The sequence below is a fragment of the Schistocerca piceifrons genome, chromosome 5, assembly GCF_021461385.2.
Source record: "Schistocerca piceifrons isolate TAMUIC-IGC-003096 chromosome 5, iqSchPice1.1, whole genome shotgun sequence".
Classification (NCBI taxonomy): Eukaryota; Metazoa; Arthropoda; class Insecta; order Orthoptera; family Acrididae; genus Schistocerca; species Schistocerca piceifrons.
Window position 1 is genome coordinate 596,190,757 of NC_060142.1, and position 19,660 is coordinate 596,210,416.

The following is a 19,660-nucleotide window of genomic DNA, read 5'->3' on the forward strand; positions in this document are numbered from 1 at the left end:
ATTTTTTTAATAACGCTAAGCAGGTTGAAAAATATTCAAAATACTTCTAATTTGTTTAGAAAGTGTCTGCATTAGATGATATCAACAAAAAATCTGTAAAACACATATATTACGAACAGTGCCTGAAAGAAATAGGTGTTGATTTTTACATAATATTGAGCCGGAAAAGTACCCTGTATCCTAAAACAATTTATAGGATACAAAGCAGTGCTTGAAATATAGTTTATTTGTTTATTACAAGAAATTTGCGGGAAATCGATTGCAGTGTATGAAATACAGTTTATTTAAGCATTTGGAGGGGGACAAGGCAGTATGAAATATTTAAACAATTGCGCCACTTTTCTTATCACGATTGCACAAGGAATGTCGTCGACGTAACTCATCCCACATAATTACACTGATAAAAATCTTTTGCACTGACAACAGGGCGTTGCGTGCTGGGCCGAGTACTTCACCAGGGCATCCCTCGCCACCTATGGCCACCACTACACTCAGGACCACCCACTGGGACCCCACGACTGGATGTCATGCTAATCCCTGAACAAGAGCGTCAGATGGAGGCAACAGTTTGATATTGATACCCTCTCTCCTTCAAGTGGCTATGCTCTGTCAGGTGCCACTGCTGGGATTTGAATATTTGGCTGGATTCAGTCCTGCAATCACCCGGTTTCCAAACCCTTCTTGATTTGTTTTCCCTGGCCTCCTATCGGTGGATACTGACACAGTTAGGCTATTTGGCATGAAGTCCATTATATCCAAGGTAGCTGAAAATTTAAAATTTCTCTCATTTGTATGCTATGTCCTTAAACAATCTGCAAGAGGGGTGTGTGCTGGCAGTACCGTTATCTGAAAAGAGTAAATTGATCAATCGGGAATTCGATGTTGTGATTGGGATTTTAAAGCACTATATAACCTCTAAGTTGGTTCTCTGCGCTACATTCGGAAGAAAGAGAAAAGGCTATCTGCATGATAGGATAGAGGCAATAACAACAGATACCTCTGCAAGGCAGTGTCCACTGTGGCGTATTGAGAAGCACTAAACACGACACACTTAAAACATGATCCAATCTGTAGTAGAAGAAGTAGTTGTCATGGCTATACATCGGGAATCACTATCAGTCGTGGTCTTGACGTCACGATTGGGTTTTTAAAGCATTATAGAATTCCTTAATTGGTTCTCTCCTTTACATTCAGAAGGAGTAGAAGGAGGAAGGGTCTTCTTCGTGATAGGATAGAGACAACAGTAGATACCACTGCAACACAGGGTCCACTGTGATATATCGAGAAGCACTAAACACGACAAACGTAAATCACGATCCAGTCCGTAGCAGTAGTTGTCATGGCCAGATGTCGGAGATAGCTGAAACACTCGCACATCCCTTGCACTATGTCCCAACGTCTACACACAGCGCGCAAATCCCCTCATATGCCACCAGCGCCACAGCTCAGAGGTCAGCAAAAACTATCGCCATGGCTGGAGCTGCTGTGGAGCGCATCAGAGGATGATTGGAGAGGTAGGAATTTGGATGTCATCAATACGTCCAGTGCAAACACCCATCACTGTTGAATCTCCTCTCACGCAGCACACGGGTCCACTTCTAACCCTGCCCACCCAGCACATTTCGCTAGCCTCAACTACCGCAGACAAGAGCAGACAGGCCAGCACATATTTGTACCAAGCTGCCCGTCACAGGCTGACACCCAAACATTGAGATGTCAGACACTCAGGTCAGTGCCAAACGTTGTATGTCAACAGACTATCAACGAAAACACCGATTTAGTTCATGGTATGTGCTGTCGCGCAGTAGAACATGCGTAAACTGTAATGAAAAGTAACAACAGAATTACGGAGCACAGCTAAAGGACTGCGAGTACTGTTAGGGAGTTCACGCATAGGTAACGTTGTCGTTGCAGAGGTTCCACGTTCAAATCCCATTGAAAACAATTTTTTTAACTGTTACTCGTGAAACTGTTATATGGGAGAACATTTTCCTGACATGTAAAAGGACTTTTCGGAGTTTGTAGCCATGTTCTTTTGGCAGCCTGCTTTGGCTTCTTTAGATGAAAGTAACAAGCCTGTAGAGTACATTTGTATATGTGTGTTCTGTCGCACATGTCCGACAGAATACCAAAACTATTTGTACAAATGTGTTCTATAGATTTGCTACTTTCATATTATGAACCAAAACCAATATTTGCAGAAATGATTTTTCTCTACTCCATAATTCTGGTGTTATTTTTAGTTACCGTTTACACAGGTTCTAATGGACGACAGCACATACCACGAACTAAATCGTTGTTTGGTACCAGTCTTGAGTGTCCGACATCTGGAGGTTTGGGTGTGAGCTCCTCCATTACTTCCAGATGCTGATTTCTCGTGACTAGCCTTGCAACCATCCATGGTGCACTGTGAAACAAACAGTTGTGGCATGGATGTATACAGTAGTTCTAACCAATTCTACCCCAACATAGACAACCCCTCCTTAAAAAATCAATTTTACCCAATGTGAAACAGTTATGTTGTTGACCATACACCTCGAATTTTTGCCTTTTATACAAGGTATTTTCGAAGATAAACGAAATCAGGGCATACACGCTTTTTCACATCGCTAGAGTGTGCTTACTTGTTCTGAAAATCCTGTAAGTATGGCAAAGGTTACATTTCATCTAAGTATTTTCTCATCAAGTAGAAAGAAATCTGTTCTAATCACCTTAATATCTGTTATGTCATCAATCACAGGATTAGAATATTAAACTCATTTTTGGCTCATGATGGAGAGCTATGATCTACCTCTCTCACAGGATGCCTCCTCACTTTCGAACTCCTTTAAAGTAACCAAATGCCACGCTATATACGAAGTCTCTGAAGATAACAGCAGAGAAAAGTTGGCAATACGAGGTTCACACTAAATATCATTTTATAAATTCAGTAATACATGTGCTTTTATTACGATGGTCGTCTCTCCCTATGTAGCTGGGAGATTGAAATTTCGTTAAAAGATATCGCCACAATGAGAAAAAAAAAAAAACAACGCGTGATTACTGCTCCAAGTCAAGATTTACATGTGTGGTACCCTAGGCATCGCATCCACCCACCAGACGGCACGTCATTGATATCAGATTCATAGGCTAATTAATGACTTTGATCATGAGAGTACTTTTCAAGGCGAGTAATTTTTTTTTTCAGCAGTCGAATTACACTCACCATGTAGCTCAAATGGGAATCGCTGGAGGGCGGACGATGTTCTTTTCGAGAAACACTACTGAGAACCGACATTTGAAGCTGACCGCAGAAGGAGTCTACCACCAGTAACATAAATTTTGCGTAAGGACCGTAACGACTATGCTATGTCTCCTTGCATAAAATCGGTCTAGGTTCTACAGGCATGCAGAAGACTCGCTAGTGTTACGTTTTCTGGTAGAAAAACTGTCTGTGATTTGGAGCAAGTCTATCCATTCAACCACATACTTGTGATGGATCCTATGGAGACATCTTTTTATGACTACTGCCGCAGGTGAATCATATTTGTGACACTCTCACATCTCGAAACGTGTCATCTTTTTCGAACCTATCTGCTAAGAATACCACACAGAAAAATCCCAGTGTGGTTTCTTAGACAGTCACTCTGCACCTTGTAACTGTTCCTCAGTCTCTGTCCGGCCTTCCCTGAAGCGTTGTCCATGTCATCATTCTAATTTTAAGTTGGAACTGAACGAAAGTCTGGGAACGTTATACCTAAGTTCTTCTGCATCCCATGGAGAAACAGGAAGAGCTGAGTTAAAGCGACAGGACCATGTTTTGACCACTCATTGGAAATGGGAACATGTTAGCATAGCTCAGGCAACCATGTACAATCTGTAAGGCTGGCACCAAACGAAGCAATCTCGTGCTACACGAGGTAGTAGAAAAGACAGTACAAGCGGTTAGGGTTGTGTTAGTTATCGGGAAAATTAGGAAGACTCCACATATTAAACGAACTGGAAAAAGGACGAGAATTTGATACTGTGTTCTGGTGTACCACCAAGCTACATACAGGTACTGCAGTCTGAAAAATCTGCGTCTCTAAGGGTGCACTCATGTCTGTCACCCAAACATTCTCTCCTTCATCGTTATTTTGTACCATCCAACAGAGAAAAACTACGAACTATTAAACTCCACTAACGTCACCTGGTAGAGAACTCGATAAGATATTACCGCATTCCTGTCTGCCAATCTATCGGGAAACAAATATCATCTGTGTGCTGGCATTGACCATAAGTGAAGATACCATTAAATATACATGTGCTGTCCCACTGGAGCAGGTGGCCAGCAATCAAAGTGACTTCTGCAGCCCATCGTAGAGTTTCGCCACCTGTACTGTAGGAGGATCACATCCCACAAACTATCAATCGCAAGAGAGGGTCCCTATGTTGTTCTTTCATAAGCAGTTTAATGCATTGCTTTTTAAGCACTGTATGACTACAGCTTTGTACACCGCCATATATTTTGTTTTTCCACCACGACTTTAAGGTCTGTGTTAGGTGCTAAATCAACATTAACACATTGCGATCCATTCGCTCTCACAGAAAACTGGACATTGCATGGTGTAGCTAAGAACACTTCATAAAAATCTATACGGTGGTAGAGTGAGAGAAGTAGGCTTTGCTGCAGGTCTTTTATCACGCATTTAATCATTTTTCTCCGTTGTTCTCTCGAGGTGTATCATTTACGTGTTCTAACTTGCGATCAACCTGTATATTTTTGCGCGTTCCGTGTGTGACTTAGAACACTATCTACCCGTGGTCATTAACAGCAAACCTCTCCATGCCGCAGTCATCAGACAATTTCCAACTCATGTGTGATGATGAAATATGTCCATTGATGGAAAACCTGTTTTGGTACGCTTCTCTAGACGAACGAAGATGTACGCAAAGTACTCCATCTCTCTGTCACATCTTGGACATAATCGAGTCTTCAGTTTCATATAGGTACAAAGCGACTATTACTACGCTTTTCATGTTCGTCCTATCCAAAATGTATGCATCTGGATCATCAGGGAGAGTGCAAAATGGTTCAAATGGCTCTAAGGACTATGGGACTTAACATCTGAGGTCATCAGTCCCCTAGACTTAGAACTACTTACACCTAACTAACCCAAGGACATCACGCACATCTACGCCCGAGGCAGGATTCGAACCTGCGACCGCAGCAGCAGCGCGGTTCCGGACTGAAGCTCCCAGGGAGAGTGCAGATCTTACAATTTTTCAATATATTGGTGTATAAGATGCGCAAATATTCTCATAAAAAATCAAAGAGCATGTGGGTATGTCAGCAATATGACCACATACCTATTGAAAACTGCGGCAGAAATTTGACAAATGGCATAAAATCGGTAAATTGGAGGAAAACCTGGAATTATCGCGAAAAATTGATGGGAGATACGTAAAAATTGAGGGAGCTGCGACGAAATATGTAAAATCGCGAAAACCTAGTAACATTACGGAAACTGACTGAGAAGACATAAAATTAGAGAAAAATAGCATGAAATGAGGAAAATCAATACAACTACGTGTTCTGGAGGAGGAGAACAGACTGATGCTACACATACAGACCTTAACAGTGGAGAGAGGAGGAAATCTAGAGACGTGGCTTCAAGGCGAAACAGCAATATTACCCTTCCCGTGAGAAATACAATCTAACACCGGACCATGACTTCCGTGTGCAAGAGGAACGTTACCAGGGGTGGTGGTGAATGGCGATAAAATAGTTAAATCTCCTCTGGCTACTGATCATGGTGTTTACTTCATCGTAAGATGTCACTGTTTTTCGTATGCATTTTCGGCTGCCGTCAATCATTTTATAGGATTGATGTCAACATATTATAACTTCTGAACCGTCATCGGATTTGAACTTCGTAAACAGCATGCCTCATCACCTCTTGGAACCTATGTAGTGTTTGTGTTACAAAGAATCGATGTTTTCTTTGATGTGCACAGCAGTAGTTTTCTCACTTTACAGTTTGCTACCATTGTTTATCACAGAGAAACTTGCAGGGAGAATGTATGTCATGCGCTGTAAGTGAGTTTCTTACATTGGAATATTAACAGCGTTGCATTCCACAAGATTAATAAGTCGGAAACCGCACCATTCTAGCATTATAGAGTGTTTAAGTGCAGAACTGTGTAGCCTTAGGAGTGATGTGTTTATGTCCCACAATCATTTCTCTCTTACCAATACTTTCTTGATACTGACCCCAGATACTAGAAAAATACTTCAGAATTGATAGTACAGTTGATTTAAGTAAAATGTTTCAAACTACATCCGCCTGGATCTCCATCATGCATTAACCGCAGGATGTGTGCCAACTTCCTCGACATTCGCGCATCTGGAGAGATCTTGTGCACTTGGATGGGCGTTGTGAGTAAGATTGGTGCGGATATAGTACCCTCCTACTTCTGATAAGCTGCAAAATTAAATCGAGGACAACGTTGTCGCGATGGATGGTCAAAGACAATACAGGGAGATTTTTCAGTCTCCAACTTTATTCTAAAAATGCGAGAAAGTTCTGTGACTCCCATTTGCATAGGGAAAGATGGGTAACCGTAATTGTAAATTAGAAATATTTAGATCGGTGTAGGACGCTGTCTGGTATATTTTGGTGTATATGTTTGAGAATTAACCATAAATGAACAAACTACATGGTCATCTATCTTCATTGACTATCTGGTATATGGTACACGCAAAGTAGTGAAAGAGTGGTTTAGCGTTGGTTCAGAAATTGGGAATAATGCTGTAATGTCATTGATCGGTACTGAATTATGGAAAAACCGGTAAAATTGCTAAAATTAATTGCACTACAAGCTGTGGTGCTTATTACAATACATCACCCCATATCGATGGTGTCTTTTCCATTCTATCCACCCCTGATACACTGTTGATTCCCACATAATGATTGACTGACATCACTTGTTTGAATTGGAGAGACAGTCTTGATGGGAGCAGCACCTTCCAGGGATGACCTGCACCGAAACAGTGGTCGCATACATGATCGCAACGAGAAGAATCAATCGAAACAGAACACCTAGACATCTGCTACCACATCACTGTGGAAAATGAATTTAAATGTACTGGTCATGAGTCACATTCAGGTAGCTGTTTGGAAAGGTCCCACAATGCCACAAACTCTTCCAGTTTAAATATGTTGTGATGTCTTCCGCATTCTTTTGCCAGTAGGAAACACCACCTCTGTCTTTTATTTCAACCATCCTGTGTATTGTGGGAACAAAATGTATGGTAGTGAACAAAGCTGTTGTCATACAGTGCTTGGATGTGTTACAGCAGAAAAAGCAATGCATCAAACTGCTTATGAAAGAACAACACAGCGACCCTGTCTTGCGATTGATAGTTAGTGTGATGTGATCCTCCTACAGTACAGGTGACGAAACGTTACACTGGTCTGTGGAAGCGACTTTGATCGCTGGACCCTTGTTCCAGTGGACCAGCACAAGTATATTTAATGGGTTCGCCACTTTTCGTCAATGCTAGAGTGCAGACGGTATTCATTTCGCCATATCCTGGCAGACTGTTGGATGATACAAAATAACGAGGAGGGAGAGATACAGCTCTCATTCGGACTGCAGTACCACTATGTAGTTTCGAGGCGCACTGCAGTGCAGTAGTAAAATCCTCATCCTTCTACCAGTTCCTTTATGATATTGAGTCTTCCTAGTTTTTCCAGTAAGAGACAAAGTCATAACTGCTCATACTGTCATTTCTACTATCTTGTTCTGTAGGAGAAAGCTTCATTTGACACTGGTCTTCCATATTGTACATGGTTGGCTGATCTATGACAACATTTTCCCATTTCCACCGAGTGATCAAACCGTGGTCCTATCGTATTAACTCAGCATTCCCTGTTTCTCCACAGGATGCAGAAGATCTTGGATATAGCGTTCTCAGACTTCCATTTGGTTCCAATTTAAAATTGCAACGATCACATGGAGAAATCTGCAGGGAGGCCAGGACGCAGACTGCGGAACAACATGCAAATGGACGGTCTAAGAAACCGTGCTGGAGTTTCGCTGTGCGGGATCCTTAGGAGATTGGTCTGAAAAAGGTGACTCGTTTTAAGATATACTTGTGGCGCAAATATGATTCACCGGTGGCTGTAATCATTAAAAGACATGTCCACAGGAGGCAGTGCAAGGGTGTAGGTGACTGGATAGACTTTATCCATATCACAGACAGCTTTTCTACCAGAAAGCATAACACTGCCAGCGACTCGTGTGTGCCTGTAGAACTTAGGCAGCTTTTTATGCTGTGTGACAGTAACATAGTCGTTGTTATCGTATTTTTAATAGCACAGTCCTTACGCAAAATTCATGTTGCCAGCTGTAGAATGATTCTGTGGTCAGCTTCAAATGTCGGTTCTCAATAGCGTTCCTCGAAAGGAACATCGTCTTCCCTCCAGTTATTCCCATTTGAGCTACATGGTGAGTGTAATCCGATTGCTGAAAAAAAACAATTACTCGTCTTGGTAAGTACTCTCATGATTCATTTCATTAAATAGCAGATGAATTTGGTATCAAAGACATGCCACTTGGTGGGTGGATGCGATGGCTAGGGTATCACAGATGTGATTCTTGACTTGGAACAGTAATCAGGATTTTTTTTTTTAATTTCATCTTTTGACGAAATTTCAGTCTCCCATCTACACACTTAAGAGACGACCATTGTAATAAAATCAGATGTATTACCGAATTTATGAAGTGATATGTAGTATAAACATGGTAATTACCACTTCTCTGTGCCGTTACCTTAAGAGGCTTTGTATTTGGGGAGGCATCTGATTACTTTAAGGGGGTTCGAAAGTGAGGAGGCGTCCTGTGAGAAAGCACTCTGTCACAAGCCAAAAATGAGTTTATTATTCTAGTCCTGTGATGACATAACAGATATTAAGGTGATTAGAATAGATTTCTTTCTACCTGATGAAAGAATACTTAGAGAAAATGTAGCCTATGCCATACAGTTTCAGGATTTTCAGAACAAGTAACGATACTTTAGTGTTGTGAAAAAGCGTGTATGCCCTGATTTCTTTTGTCTTCGAAAATAACTTGAATAAAATGGAGAAATCAACATTTTTCGTGAGAAATTTGAGGTGTATGGTCAACAATATCGCTGTCTCGGTTTGGGTAAATTTGATTTTTCAAACTGGAGTGTCTATGTCGGATGGAATTGGGTAGAAGTAATGTATACATCCAAGCCGCAGCTGTCTGTTATGCAGTGCACCATGGCGGGCTGCAAGGCTTGTCACGAGGAGTCAGCAACCGGAAGTAAAGGCTTAGCTCAGCCTGTGACAGGTGGACAGGTGCAAAGAATGCACTGGCCTGTCGGTTCTTATCTGCATTAGCCAGAGCTAGCGAAGTGATCAGTGTGCTGGGTGAGCGGCGATATAAGTGTTCCTGTATGTTGCATGAGCGAAGATTTAACAGTGATGGGTGTTTATGCTGGACGTATTGATAACATCTAAATCCCTAACACTCCAATCATCCTATGATGCTCTCCAAGGCTGAGGGTGGCATACTCTGACATCCACATGCGTCCACAGCTGTGGGTCTAGTGGTAGTTTTACCAATCTCTGAGCGTTGGTGCTGGTAGCATAAGAGGGCACTGGCACGCTGTGTGTGGACGTTGGAACATAGTGCACGGGATGTGTGAGTGTTCCATCACTCTCCGACATCTGGCCATGACAACTACTGCTACGGACTGGATGGTGGTTTAAGTGTATCGTGTTTAGTGCTTCTCGACACATCACAGTGGACCCTGTCTTGCAATGGTATCTGCTGTTGTCTCTATCCTATCACGAAGAAGACCCTTCCTCCTTCTGAATGTAGTGGACAGAACCAATTTAGGAATTCTATAGTGCTTTAAAAACCCAATCGTGGCGTCAAGACCGCGACTGATAGTGATCCCCCACACCTAGCCATGGTAACCACTACTTCTACAGATTGGATCGTATTTTAAGTGTGTCGTGTTTAGTGTTTCTTGATACATCACAGTGGACTCTGTCTTGCACAGGTATTTGTTGTTGTTGCCTCTATCCTATCATGTAGTAGGCCCTTCCTCTTCATTCCAAATGCAGCAGAGAGGACCAACTTAGTGGTTATATGGTGCTTTAAAAATCCAATTGCAACATCAAATTCCCGATTGATCAATTTATTGTTTCAGATAATGGTACTGCTAGCACACACACCAGTTCAACCCCTTCACAGATCGTTTAAGGACATAGCTTGCAACAGAGCTGAAATTTAAAATTTTCATCTACCTCCTACATATTGGACTTTCTAGCAGTGTCATTATCCCATTATCCACTGGTAGGAGGCAAGGGAAAATGAATCCAGTAGGTTTTGGAAACTGGGTAGTTGCAAGATCGAATCCCATCAAATATTCCAGTCCTAGTATCTAGCAATAGGAACAAGGAGCAACTGTCCCACACAAAGGGTATCGATTTAATTAATTAGCCAATCAGTCTGATAGAGTGAGAGAATATTTCCAGGACAACCACACAGGGTTTACAGGTAAACACTGCTTTGTTTGGAGCATGACCGATGGTATGTGCAGGCCTGCCAGTGGCATGTGACAGGGCATGACCACTTGAGAAGAGAGCATGTCTTTCGATAGGAATTTCTCAGGTATCAATAGCAATAGGTTGTCGCCATCAGACGCTTTTATTTAGGGATTAGCGCGACATCCACTCTGTCAGTCACTGGGGCCGATTGGCTGGTCCTGAGCGAGTGGACTGGCGGTTGCAGGTGGCGCGGGGGGACCCGGCGAAGTGGTCTGCCCGCCAGACAGTGTACTGCAGTCAGTGCGAAAGATTTTTAACAGTGTAATTACGTGCAGTAAATTATGTTGCTGGTATTCCTTGTACAATTGGGATAAGAAAAGCGCAGCAATTGTTTAAATATTTCATATTTTCTTGTTGCTCTCTAAATGTTTAAATAAACAGTATTCCATACACTGTAATCGATTTCCCGCCAATTTCTTTAAACAAATAAACTATATTCCAAACACTGCCTTGTATCCTATAAATTGTTTAAATGAACAGTATTCTACACATTGCCTTGTCTACCAGAAATTGTTTGAACAATATTCCATGCAATACAATCGATTTCCTGCCAAATGGCCAATCAAGTGAGTCTTTTTCCAGCCAATTTCCAGGTGGAGAAGAGGAGGACGAGGACTGTGGGGTTTCCCAGAGACAGAGGGGTTAATTCATTGATCGATTTAATTAATTATTGAAGCAAACTGATATCAAAAGGGTGTTCGCAGATGGATGGGAGAGCAAGAGGGGGAGAGGGAGGAGAAGAGGGAGGATGAGGAATGGAGGTTACTTGGAATAGTGGATTATCCTCAGGGGAGCATAATCTGCTTAGCAGAACAATGGGTTAAGGACCTGTCAATCAAAAGAGAACAATAGGTTTGCCCCTGAATGTAGGCAACCTGCACTAACAAACTGTGCTGATGCTGGCCTTACCTTACTACTTGTGTTGTCCAGCATGTCAGTAGCCATGAAGGTTAGGCTCTGGTCACCCACCATAAATTGAACAAGGCTGCAGCAGATGTTCATGAGTCAGCCAGGAGTCTGCGCAAATGTGCCATGCCTGGATGGCAGACTGTCTGCAACTGACCATCAGTGGGAGGAGGACTAGGAGCACACCAGTCTTCCCCTGATCTGCACTGTCTCAGTTAGGCAACAACAGTAGTCCACAACTGTGGTTTATGTGAGGTTCTCTGCATTACAGCACTGAAATCAGCAAGTAGGCAGCAGGCTGACCATCATCCATCAGTGTGTGGTTCCGGTGACACAGACAGGGTGGTGGCATGGCTGAATGTGTCTCTGAGCACCAAATGCCCCACCATTTAAAGAGCCACACCCATGCCTATGATGTGGTGGCTCTCGGTGCATGAGCGATTTTGCCCTCATTTATTGGTCTCATCAACGCTCCTTGGCTCTCTGTGACTGGGTCACCGAGCTCAGGTCTTTCTGCGACATTTGACTATTGGAGTGGTGCTCTGGCGGTTCAAGTTGCGGAATGTCAGTTCATAGTGTCCTGTTAAGTTGTATTGCGGCGTTTGTTCCTTCTGCTTCCCTCACTTGGAGTTTGAGTGACAATGCTCGCTTGGTGCCCTGTCTTCCACTACATCGGCTGTACACCATTCTGACATTCTGGATGGCACACCGGTGCCGAGCTGGCGTCCTTGGCTCTGAGCTCTCTGGGTAAAACTTTGAAAAAATTAGGCATATACATGGAAATTGTTATCTGATGCAAACCTTCTTCCAAAAAATTCGTCCCAAATTTCCTCTGATCATCCTTTGCAACAATCTCAAACGTTTACATATATTGGGTGTTTGGGGTTTAAGGATTTTGTAACATTTATTACATTCGACTTACAATCATAAATTATACATCAAATGAAAGAGCAACTCAAAAAGTTTTGTTGGTATACTTGTGCATCTACATCTACATCTATACTCCGCGAGCCACCTTACGGTGTGTGGCGGAGGGTACTTATTGTACCACTATCTGATCCCCCCTTCCCTGTTCCATTCACGGATTGTGCGTGGGAAGAACGACTGCTTGTAAGTCTCCGTATTTGCTCTAATTTCTCGGATCTTTTCGTTGTGATCATTACGCGAGATATATGTGGGCGCCTCCACTGTTTCCTGCGTCTGCCGTTAGAAAGTGCTAGCAGCAAAGATGGCGACCAGTGAACAGAAAGCTTTTTGTGTTTTACATTCTGCAAGGACTGCATCTATTTTTATAGTGCAATATGCGTTTCCATATTAAGTTCCATTGAAATTGTCCATGTGATAATAACAGCCGTCGATGGTATCATCAGTTTGAAGATACCAACTGTGTATGCAAAGGCAAGATTACAGGACGACCAAGAATGACTGAACAATGTGTTGAACAAGTGAGAGAGTCTTTCACATGCCACCCCAAGAAATCAAATTGGAAGACTAATTTGAATTAGCAATTCTAATATCGTCTTTGTGGAGCCTTTTAAGGAGACACATACAACTACTTCCTTACTGCTTGTCGTTCTTACAAGCTCCAAAGTCTACAGACTACAGTTTTGTGCAAACTTTGCAAACAAAATGTTGTTGCTCGACGACGAAGATTTTCTGTGAAGAACCGATGTTTCACCTAAGTGGAAATTTGAATGCACATAATGTGCGCATATGGGGGTCAGCAAATTCCCACGAGACGGTACAGTTGCAACGAGACTACCCTAATTTGAACGTTTTCTTGTGCCATATCCCGCCGGAAAGTTTATCGGTATTTCTTTTTCAATGAAGCAACTGTAATTGGCGTTTCTTATGTTGATGCTCTATAACTATGACTGGTTACTCAACTGGAAGAAGCTGAACCACTAACTTTATTTGCAGAAAGGTGGTGCACTGCTTCACTTGCAGAACTCAGCACGTGACTGGTTAAATGACATTGTATCCGACTGCTGGATTGACTGCAAGGGGCCGAATGACAGCGCTTGTTTCGCATTGTTTCCACATTCACCTGATACGACGCCATGTGATTTTTACCTTTCGGGGGTCATAAAGGATCATGTGTATTTTCCTCCGCTACCAGCTGATCTACCTAACTTAAGAGACAGGACCGAAGCAGTCATTGCAACAATTACTCCTAACACATCGTTCAAGGTTTGGGAAGAGCTCGCCTATCGACTCGATGTGTGCCCTGTGACGAATGGTGTTCACACTGAACACTTGTACGAAAAGCTGGTTGAGTTGCTCTTTCATTTTATGTGTTATTTACATCTGAAAGTTGAATTTAGTAACGCTTACAAAGCCTTAAAACCCCAATACGCATGCGATATAACTGAACACTGTGCTCATTGCACCAAATTTTTTGCTCGTGTGAGCTGACCCACATGGATCTGCATTTTGTTTCTTAATTCTATACAATTATCCCTACGTTTTGGTTCACCGAAACCTTTTCAGAATGACGCTATACTATTCCTATATCCCTTACAAACTTTCACAAATTTACAATTTTCCTTATTCAATCCGGTGGTTTTTTAATTCACTGTTTAGGTTTATCGTCTGGAAATCTGTCTTTGCCACAGAAGTTTCCCGTACTTTTCCTTAAAGAACTACTTGCAGAACTACGCCATACGATAAACTGGTCGTTAGCTCCAGTTAACTCTCTTATTTTACAGCTGGTTACAGACAGACTACACCTTGCAGTGCCATGCTTCCTCATACTGTTTCTTTTCAGAACCAGTTTCTCTTGCTCTTCGATGTTGTATCGTTAGGCGGTTCCACTTTCATGATAATAGACCCTTGTGACGATGTAACACTTGCATCTGTCCCCTTCAGCTGAAATCAAGGTCACTCTGAATTTGACTGCGCTTTTATGAATAATTACACTACGTTTTATTCTTCCCCCATTATCTATAACATTGCAGTTGCGACCAATTTACCATTATCAGCAGGCATACATTCCTGAAAAGTTCCAGTCTTCTTGGCCTGACCATTAACCTTCCAAGCATTTTCTATGCTTCTTCTCTTCCTCCCTTTCTCCTTTGGAGAAGACGGTGCAGCACAAGTGGCGAAGAATTTGCATCCTTCGGACATTAGCATGTCAGTAGTATGGCAATGGCGGTGCCAGTGCATTTCGGTAGTGCCAGTCACATACATTCAGGGGCGAACTTGATTGAGTTAGGATGCCCTCCCTATAACGTATCGTTCTGTTAATTGATTTATGATCACTTGGAAGTTGATTTATGACGAAATCTGTCCTTCTGAGAAACCCCCTTCCCATCCCACCCCCTCCACCTCCCCACCCTTTTGGGAAATTCACATGCCAAGACAAACATACCTTTGATACAAAAAAAACTGATTAATTAATTAAATCGATCCATTAATTATCCTCTCCCCCTCTGAAAAGCCCCCAGCCTTCCTCCTCCCATCCCCTACTGTCCCATCCCTCCCCCATCTGGGAACTGATGGGAAAAAGTCTTCATCTGTGCTGGAGAGGAAGGATCTCATGGCACGAAATTCAAATCAATGTCAATTACATAGCAAATAATATATTAGTTATTAATAAAATTCAATTCACCAGGTTGGATATACATGTCTAATTATGTAATTACACAGCTGCAGATTGTAGGTGTTGTTTGTTGGAAAATTTTCGTGTGTGTGGTCACCTTGACATGCAGGGATCGACTGAACTATTGCACAATGAAGCCACTACAGGACGTCTCACCACTGGCCAGTGTGGCCGAGCGGTTCTAGGCATTTCAGTCTGGAACCGCGTGACCCCTATGGTCGCAGGTTCGAATCCTGCCTCGGGCATGGATGTGTGTGATGACCTTAGGTTGGTTAGGTTTAAGTAGTTCTAAGTTCTAGGGGACTGATGACCTCAGATGTTAAGTCCCATAGTGCTCAGAGCCATTTGAACCATTTGACGTCTCACCCTACCCCTCACCCCCTCTCTCCCCGCCTCTCCCATAAAAAAATTGTAGAAAAATGACTCAATCCACATTGGAGAAAAAAATATCATGACACGAAATTCAAATCAGTTCAGCAACATATTAATGCATATTTTTTATTTAGTGGACAGGGCTCCCCTATTTGGGTAGAGTTAACGTCTACACCCCTATCCCCGCTTCCCATGACGTAATAAATGTAAGCACTGAGGACTGGATTGAACTGCGGTATAGTAGCCATCATTTGGGGACTCCCACACGTGGGTCTGTCGTCTAGGCGCCGCCATAGAGGCCAAAAACCTCTGCTAAGGCACTAATTACAGATCACAATAATAAATAGCACAGACCACAGACTGGATGTCAGTCTCCTTTGATCTCGTAGCCCCAAAAAAAGCATCAAGTAGCGACATCCCTTTGAAATTTGATACCAAACCCACTTTCCACCTCCCTCCCACCCTCCTCTCTCTTTCCCTCTCTGTCTCAAGTGGTTACTTCCTGTTTGTGTGAACAAACATATACAAACACACACAGACCAAGATGTACCCCCCCCCCCCCACGCATCCTCCCTTCCATCTCTCCCCTAGCCCCTCGCCACTCATTCAGACCTCACGCTGGAAGTCGGTGTATCCCTTTTTTCTCACATGGAAATCTGTAGCGGATGGAAAAAAGACATTTGAGAAGAAGACTGTCGCGAACTGCTCTAACCCCTCTTTTGTTCTGAACAAAGTAGCGGATACCTGGTAAAACCCCAGCTGTAGTTGAATTAGAAATATTCCCTCACTCTATCAGATGGAGTGACTAATTAATTAAATAGATATCATTTGTGTGTGGGCACTTTCTCTTTGCATCCTATTGGTGGCTACTAGGACTGGCGTATCTGGTGGGATTTGATCCTGCAACCTCCCGGTCCCCCCCCCATGAACCATGGACCTTGCCGTTGGTGGGGAGGCTTGCGTGCCTCAGCGATACAGATAGCCGTACCGTAGGTGCAACCACAACGGAGGGGTGTCTGTTGAGAGGCCAGACAAACGTGTGGTTCCTGAAGAGGGGCAGCAGCCTTTTCAGTAGTTGCAAGGGCAACAGTCTGGATGATTGACTGATCTGGCCTTGTAACAATAACCAAAACGGCCTTGCTGTGCTGGTACTGCGAACGGCTGAAAGCAAGGGGAAACTACAGCCGTAATTTTTCCCGAGGGCATGCAGCTTTACTGTATGATTACATGATGATGGCGTCCTCTTGGGTAAAATATTCCGGAGGTAAAATAGTCCCCCATTCGGATCTCCGGGCGGGGACTACTCAAGAGGATGTCGTTATCAGGAGAAAGAAAACTGGCGTTCTACGGATCGGAGCGTGGAATGTCAGATCCCTTAATCGGGCAGGTAGGTTAGAAAATTTAAAAAGGGAAATGGATAGGTTGAAGTTAGATATAGTGGGAATTAGTGAAGTTCGGTGGCAGGAGGAACAAGACTTCTGGTCAGGTGAATACAGGGTTATAAACACAAAATCAAATAGGGGTAATGCAGGAGTAGGTTTAATAATGAATAGGAAAATAGGAATGCAGGTAAGCTACTACAAACAGCATAGTGAACGCATTATTGTGGCCAAGATGGATACGAAGCCCACACCTATTACAGTAGTACAAGTTTATATGCCAACTAGCTCTGCAGATGACGAAGAAATTGAAGAAATGTATGATGAAATAAAAGAAATTATTCAGATTGTGAAGGGAGACGAAAATTTAATAGTCATGGGTGACTGGAATTCGAGTGTAGGAAAAGGGAGAGAAGGAAACATAGTAGGTGAATATGGATTGGGGGACAGAAATGAAAGAGGAAGCCGCCTGGTAGAATTTTGCACAGAGCACAACATAATCATAACTAACACTTGGTTTAAGAATCATGAAAGAAGGTTGTATACATGGAAGAACCCTGGAGATACTAAAAGGTATCAGATAGATTATATAATGGTAAGACAGAGATTTAGGAACCAGGTTTTAAATTGTAAGACATTTCCAGGGGCAGATGTGGACTCTGACCACAATCTATTGGTTATGACCTGTAGATTAAAACTGAAGAAACTGCAAAAAGGTGGGAATTTAAGGAGATGGGACCTGGACAAACTAAAAGAACCAGAGGTTGTACAGAGATTCAGGGAGAGCATAAGGGAGCAATTGACAGGAATGGGGGAAATAAATACAGTAGAAGAAGAATGGGTAGCTTTGAGGGATGAAGTAGTGAAGGCAGCAGAGGATCAAGTAGGTAAAAAGACGAGGGCTAGTAGAAATCCTTGGGTAACAGAAGAAATATTGAATTTAATTGATGAAAGGAGAAAATATAAAAATGCAGTAAGTGAAACAGGCAAAAAGGAATACAAACGTCTCAAAAATGAGATCGACAGGAAGTGCAAAATGGCTAAGCAGGGATGGCTAGAGGACAAATGTAAGGATGTAGAGGCCTATCTCACTAGAGGTAAGATAGATACCGCCTACAGGAAAATTAAAGAGACCTTTGGAGATAAGAGAACGACTTGTATGAATATCAAGAGCTCAGATGGAAACCCGGTTCTAAGCAAAGAAGGGAAAGCAGAAAGGTGGAAGGAGTATATAGAGGGTCTATACAAGGGCGATGTACTTGAGGACAATATTATGGAAATGGAAGAGGATGTAGATGAAGATGAAATGGGAGATATGATACTGCGTGAAGAGTTTGACAGAGCACTGAAAGACCTGAGTCGAAACAAGGCCCCCGGAGTAGACAATATTTCATTGGAACTACTGACGGCCGTGGGAGAGCCAGTCCTGACAAAACTCTACCATCTGGTGAGCAAGATGTATGAAACAGGCGAAATACCCTCAGACTTCAAGAAGAATATAATAATTCCAATCCCAAAGAAAGCAGGTGTTGACAGATGTGAAAATTACCGAACTATCAGTTTAATAAGTCACAGCTGCAAAATACTAACACGAATTCTTTACAGACGAATGGAAAAACTAGTAGAAGCCAACCTCGGGGAAGATCAGTTTGGATTCCGTAGAAACACTGGAACACGTGAGGCAATACTGACCTTACGACTTATCTTAGAAGAAAGATTAAGGAAAGGCAAACCTACGTTTCTAGCATTTGTAGACTTAGAGAAAGCTTTTGACAATGTTGACTGGAATACTCTCTTTCAAATTCTAAAGGTGGCAGGGGTAAAATACAGGGAGCGAAAGGCTATTTACAATTTGTACAGAAACCAGATGGCAGTTATAAGAGTCGAGGGACATGAAAGGGAAGCAGTGGTTGGGAAGGGAGTAAGACAGGGTTGTAGCCTCTCCCCGATGTTGTTCAATCTGTATATTGAGCAAGCAGTAAAGGAAACAAAAGAAAAATTCGGAGTAGGTATTAAAATTCATGGAGAAGAAATAAAAACTTTGAGGTTCGCCGATGACATTGTAATTCTGTCAGAGACAGCAAAGGACTTGGAAGAGCAGTTGAATGGAATGGACAGTGTCTTGAAAGGAGGATATAAGATGAACATCAACAAAAGCAAAACAAGGATAATGGAATGTAGTCTAATTAAGTCGGGTGATGCTGAGGGAATTAGATTAGGAAATGAGACACTTAAAGTAGTAAAGGAGTTTTGCTATTTGGGGAGCAAAATAACTGATGATGGTCGAAGTAGAGAGGATATAAAATGTAGACTGGCAATGGCAAGGAAAGCGTTTCTGAAGAAGAGAAATTTGTTAACATCGAGTATAGATTTAAGTGTCAGGAAGTCCTTTCTGAAAGTATTTGTATGGAGTGTAGCCATGTATGGAAGTGAAACATGGACGATAAATAGTTTGGACAAGAAGAGAATAGAAGCTTTCGAAATGTGGTGCTACAGAAGAATGCTGAAGATTAGATGGGTAGATCACATAACTAATGAGGAAGTATTGAATAGGATTGGGGAGAAGAGAAGTTTGTGGCACAATTTGACCAGAAGAAGGGATCGGTTGGTAGGACATGTTCTGAGGCATCAGGGGATCACCAATTTAGTATTGGAGTGCACCGTGGAGGGTAAAAATCGTAGAGGGAGACCAAGAGATGAATACGCTAAGCAGGTTCAGAAGGATGTAGGTTGCAGTAGGTACTGGGAGATGAAAAAGCTTGCACAGGATAGAGTAGCATGGAGAGCTGCATCAA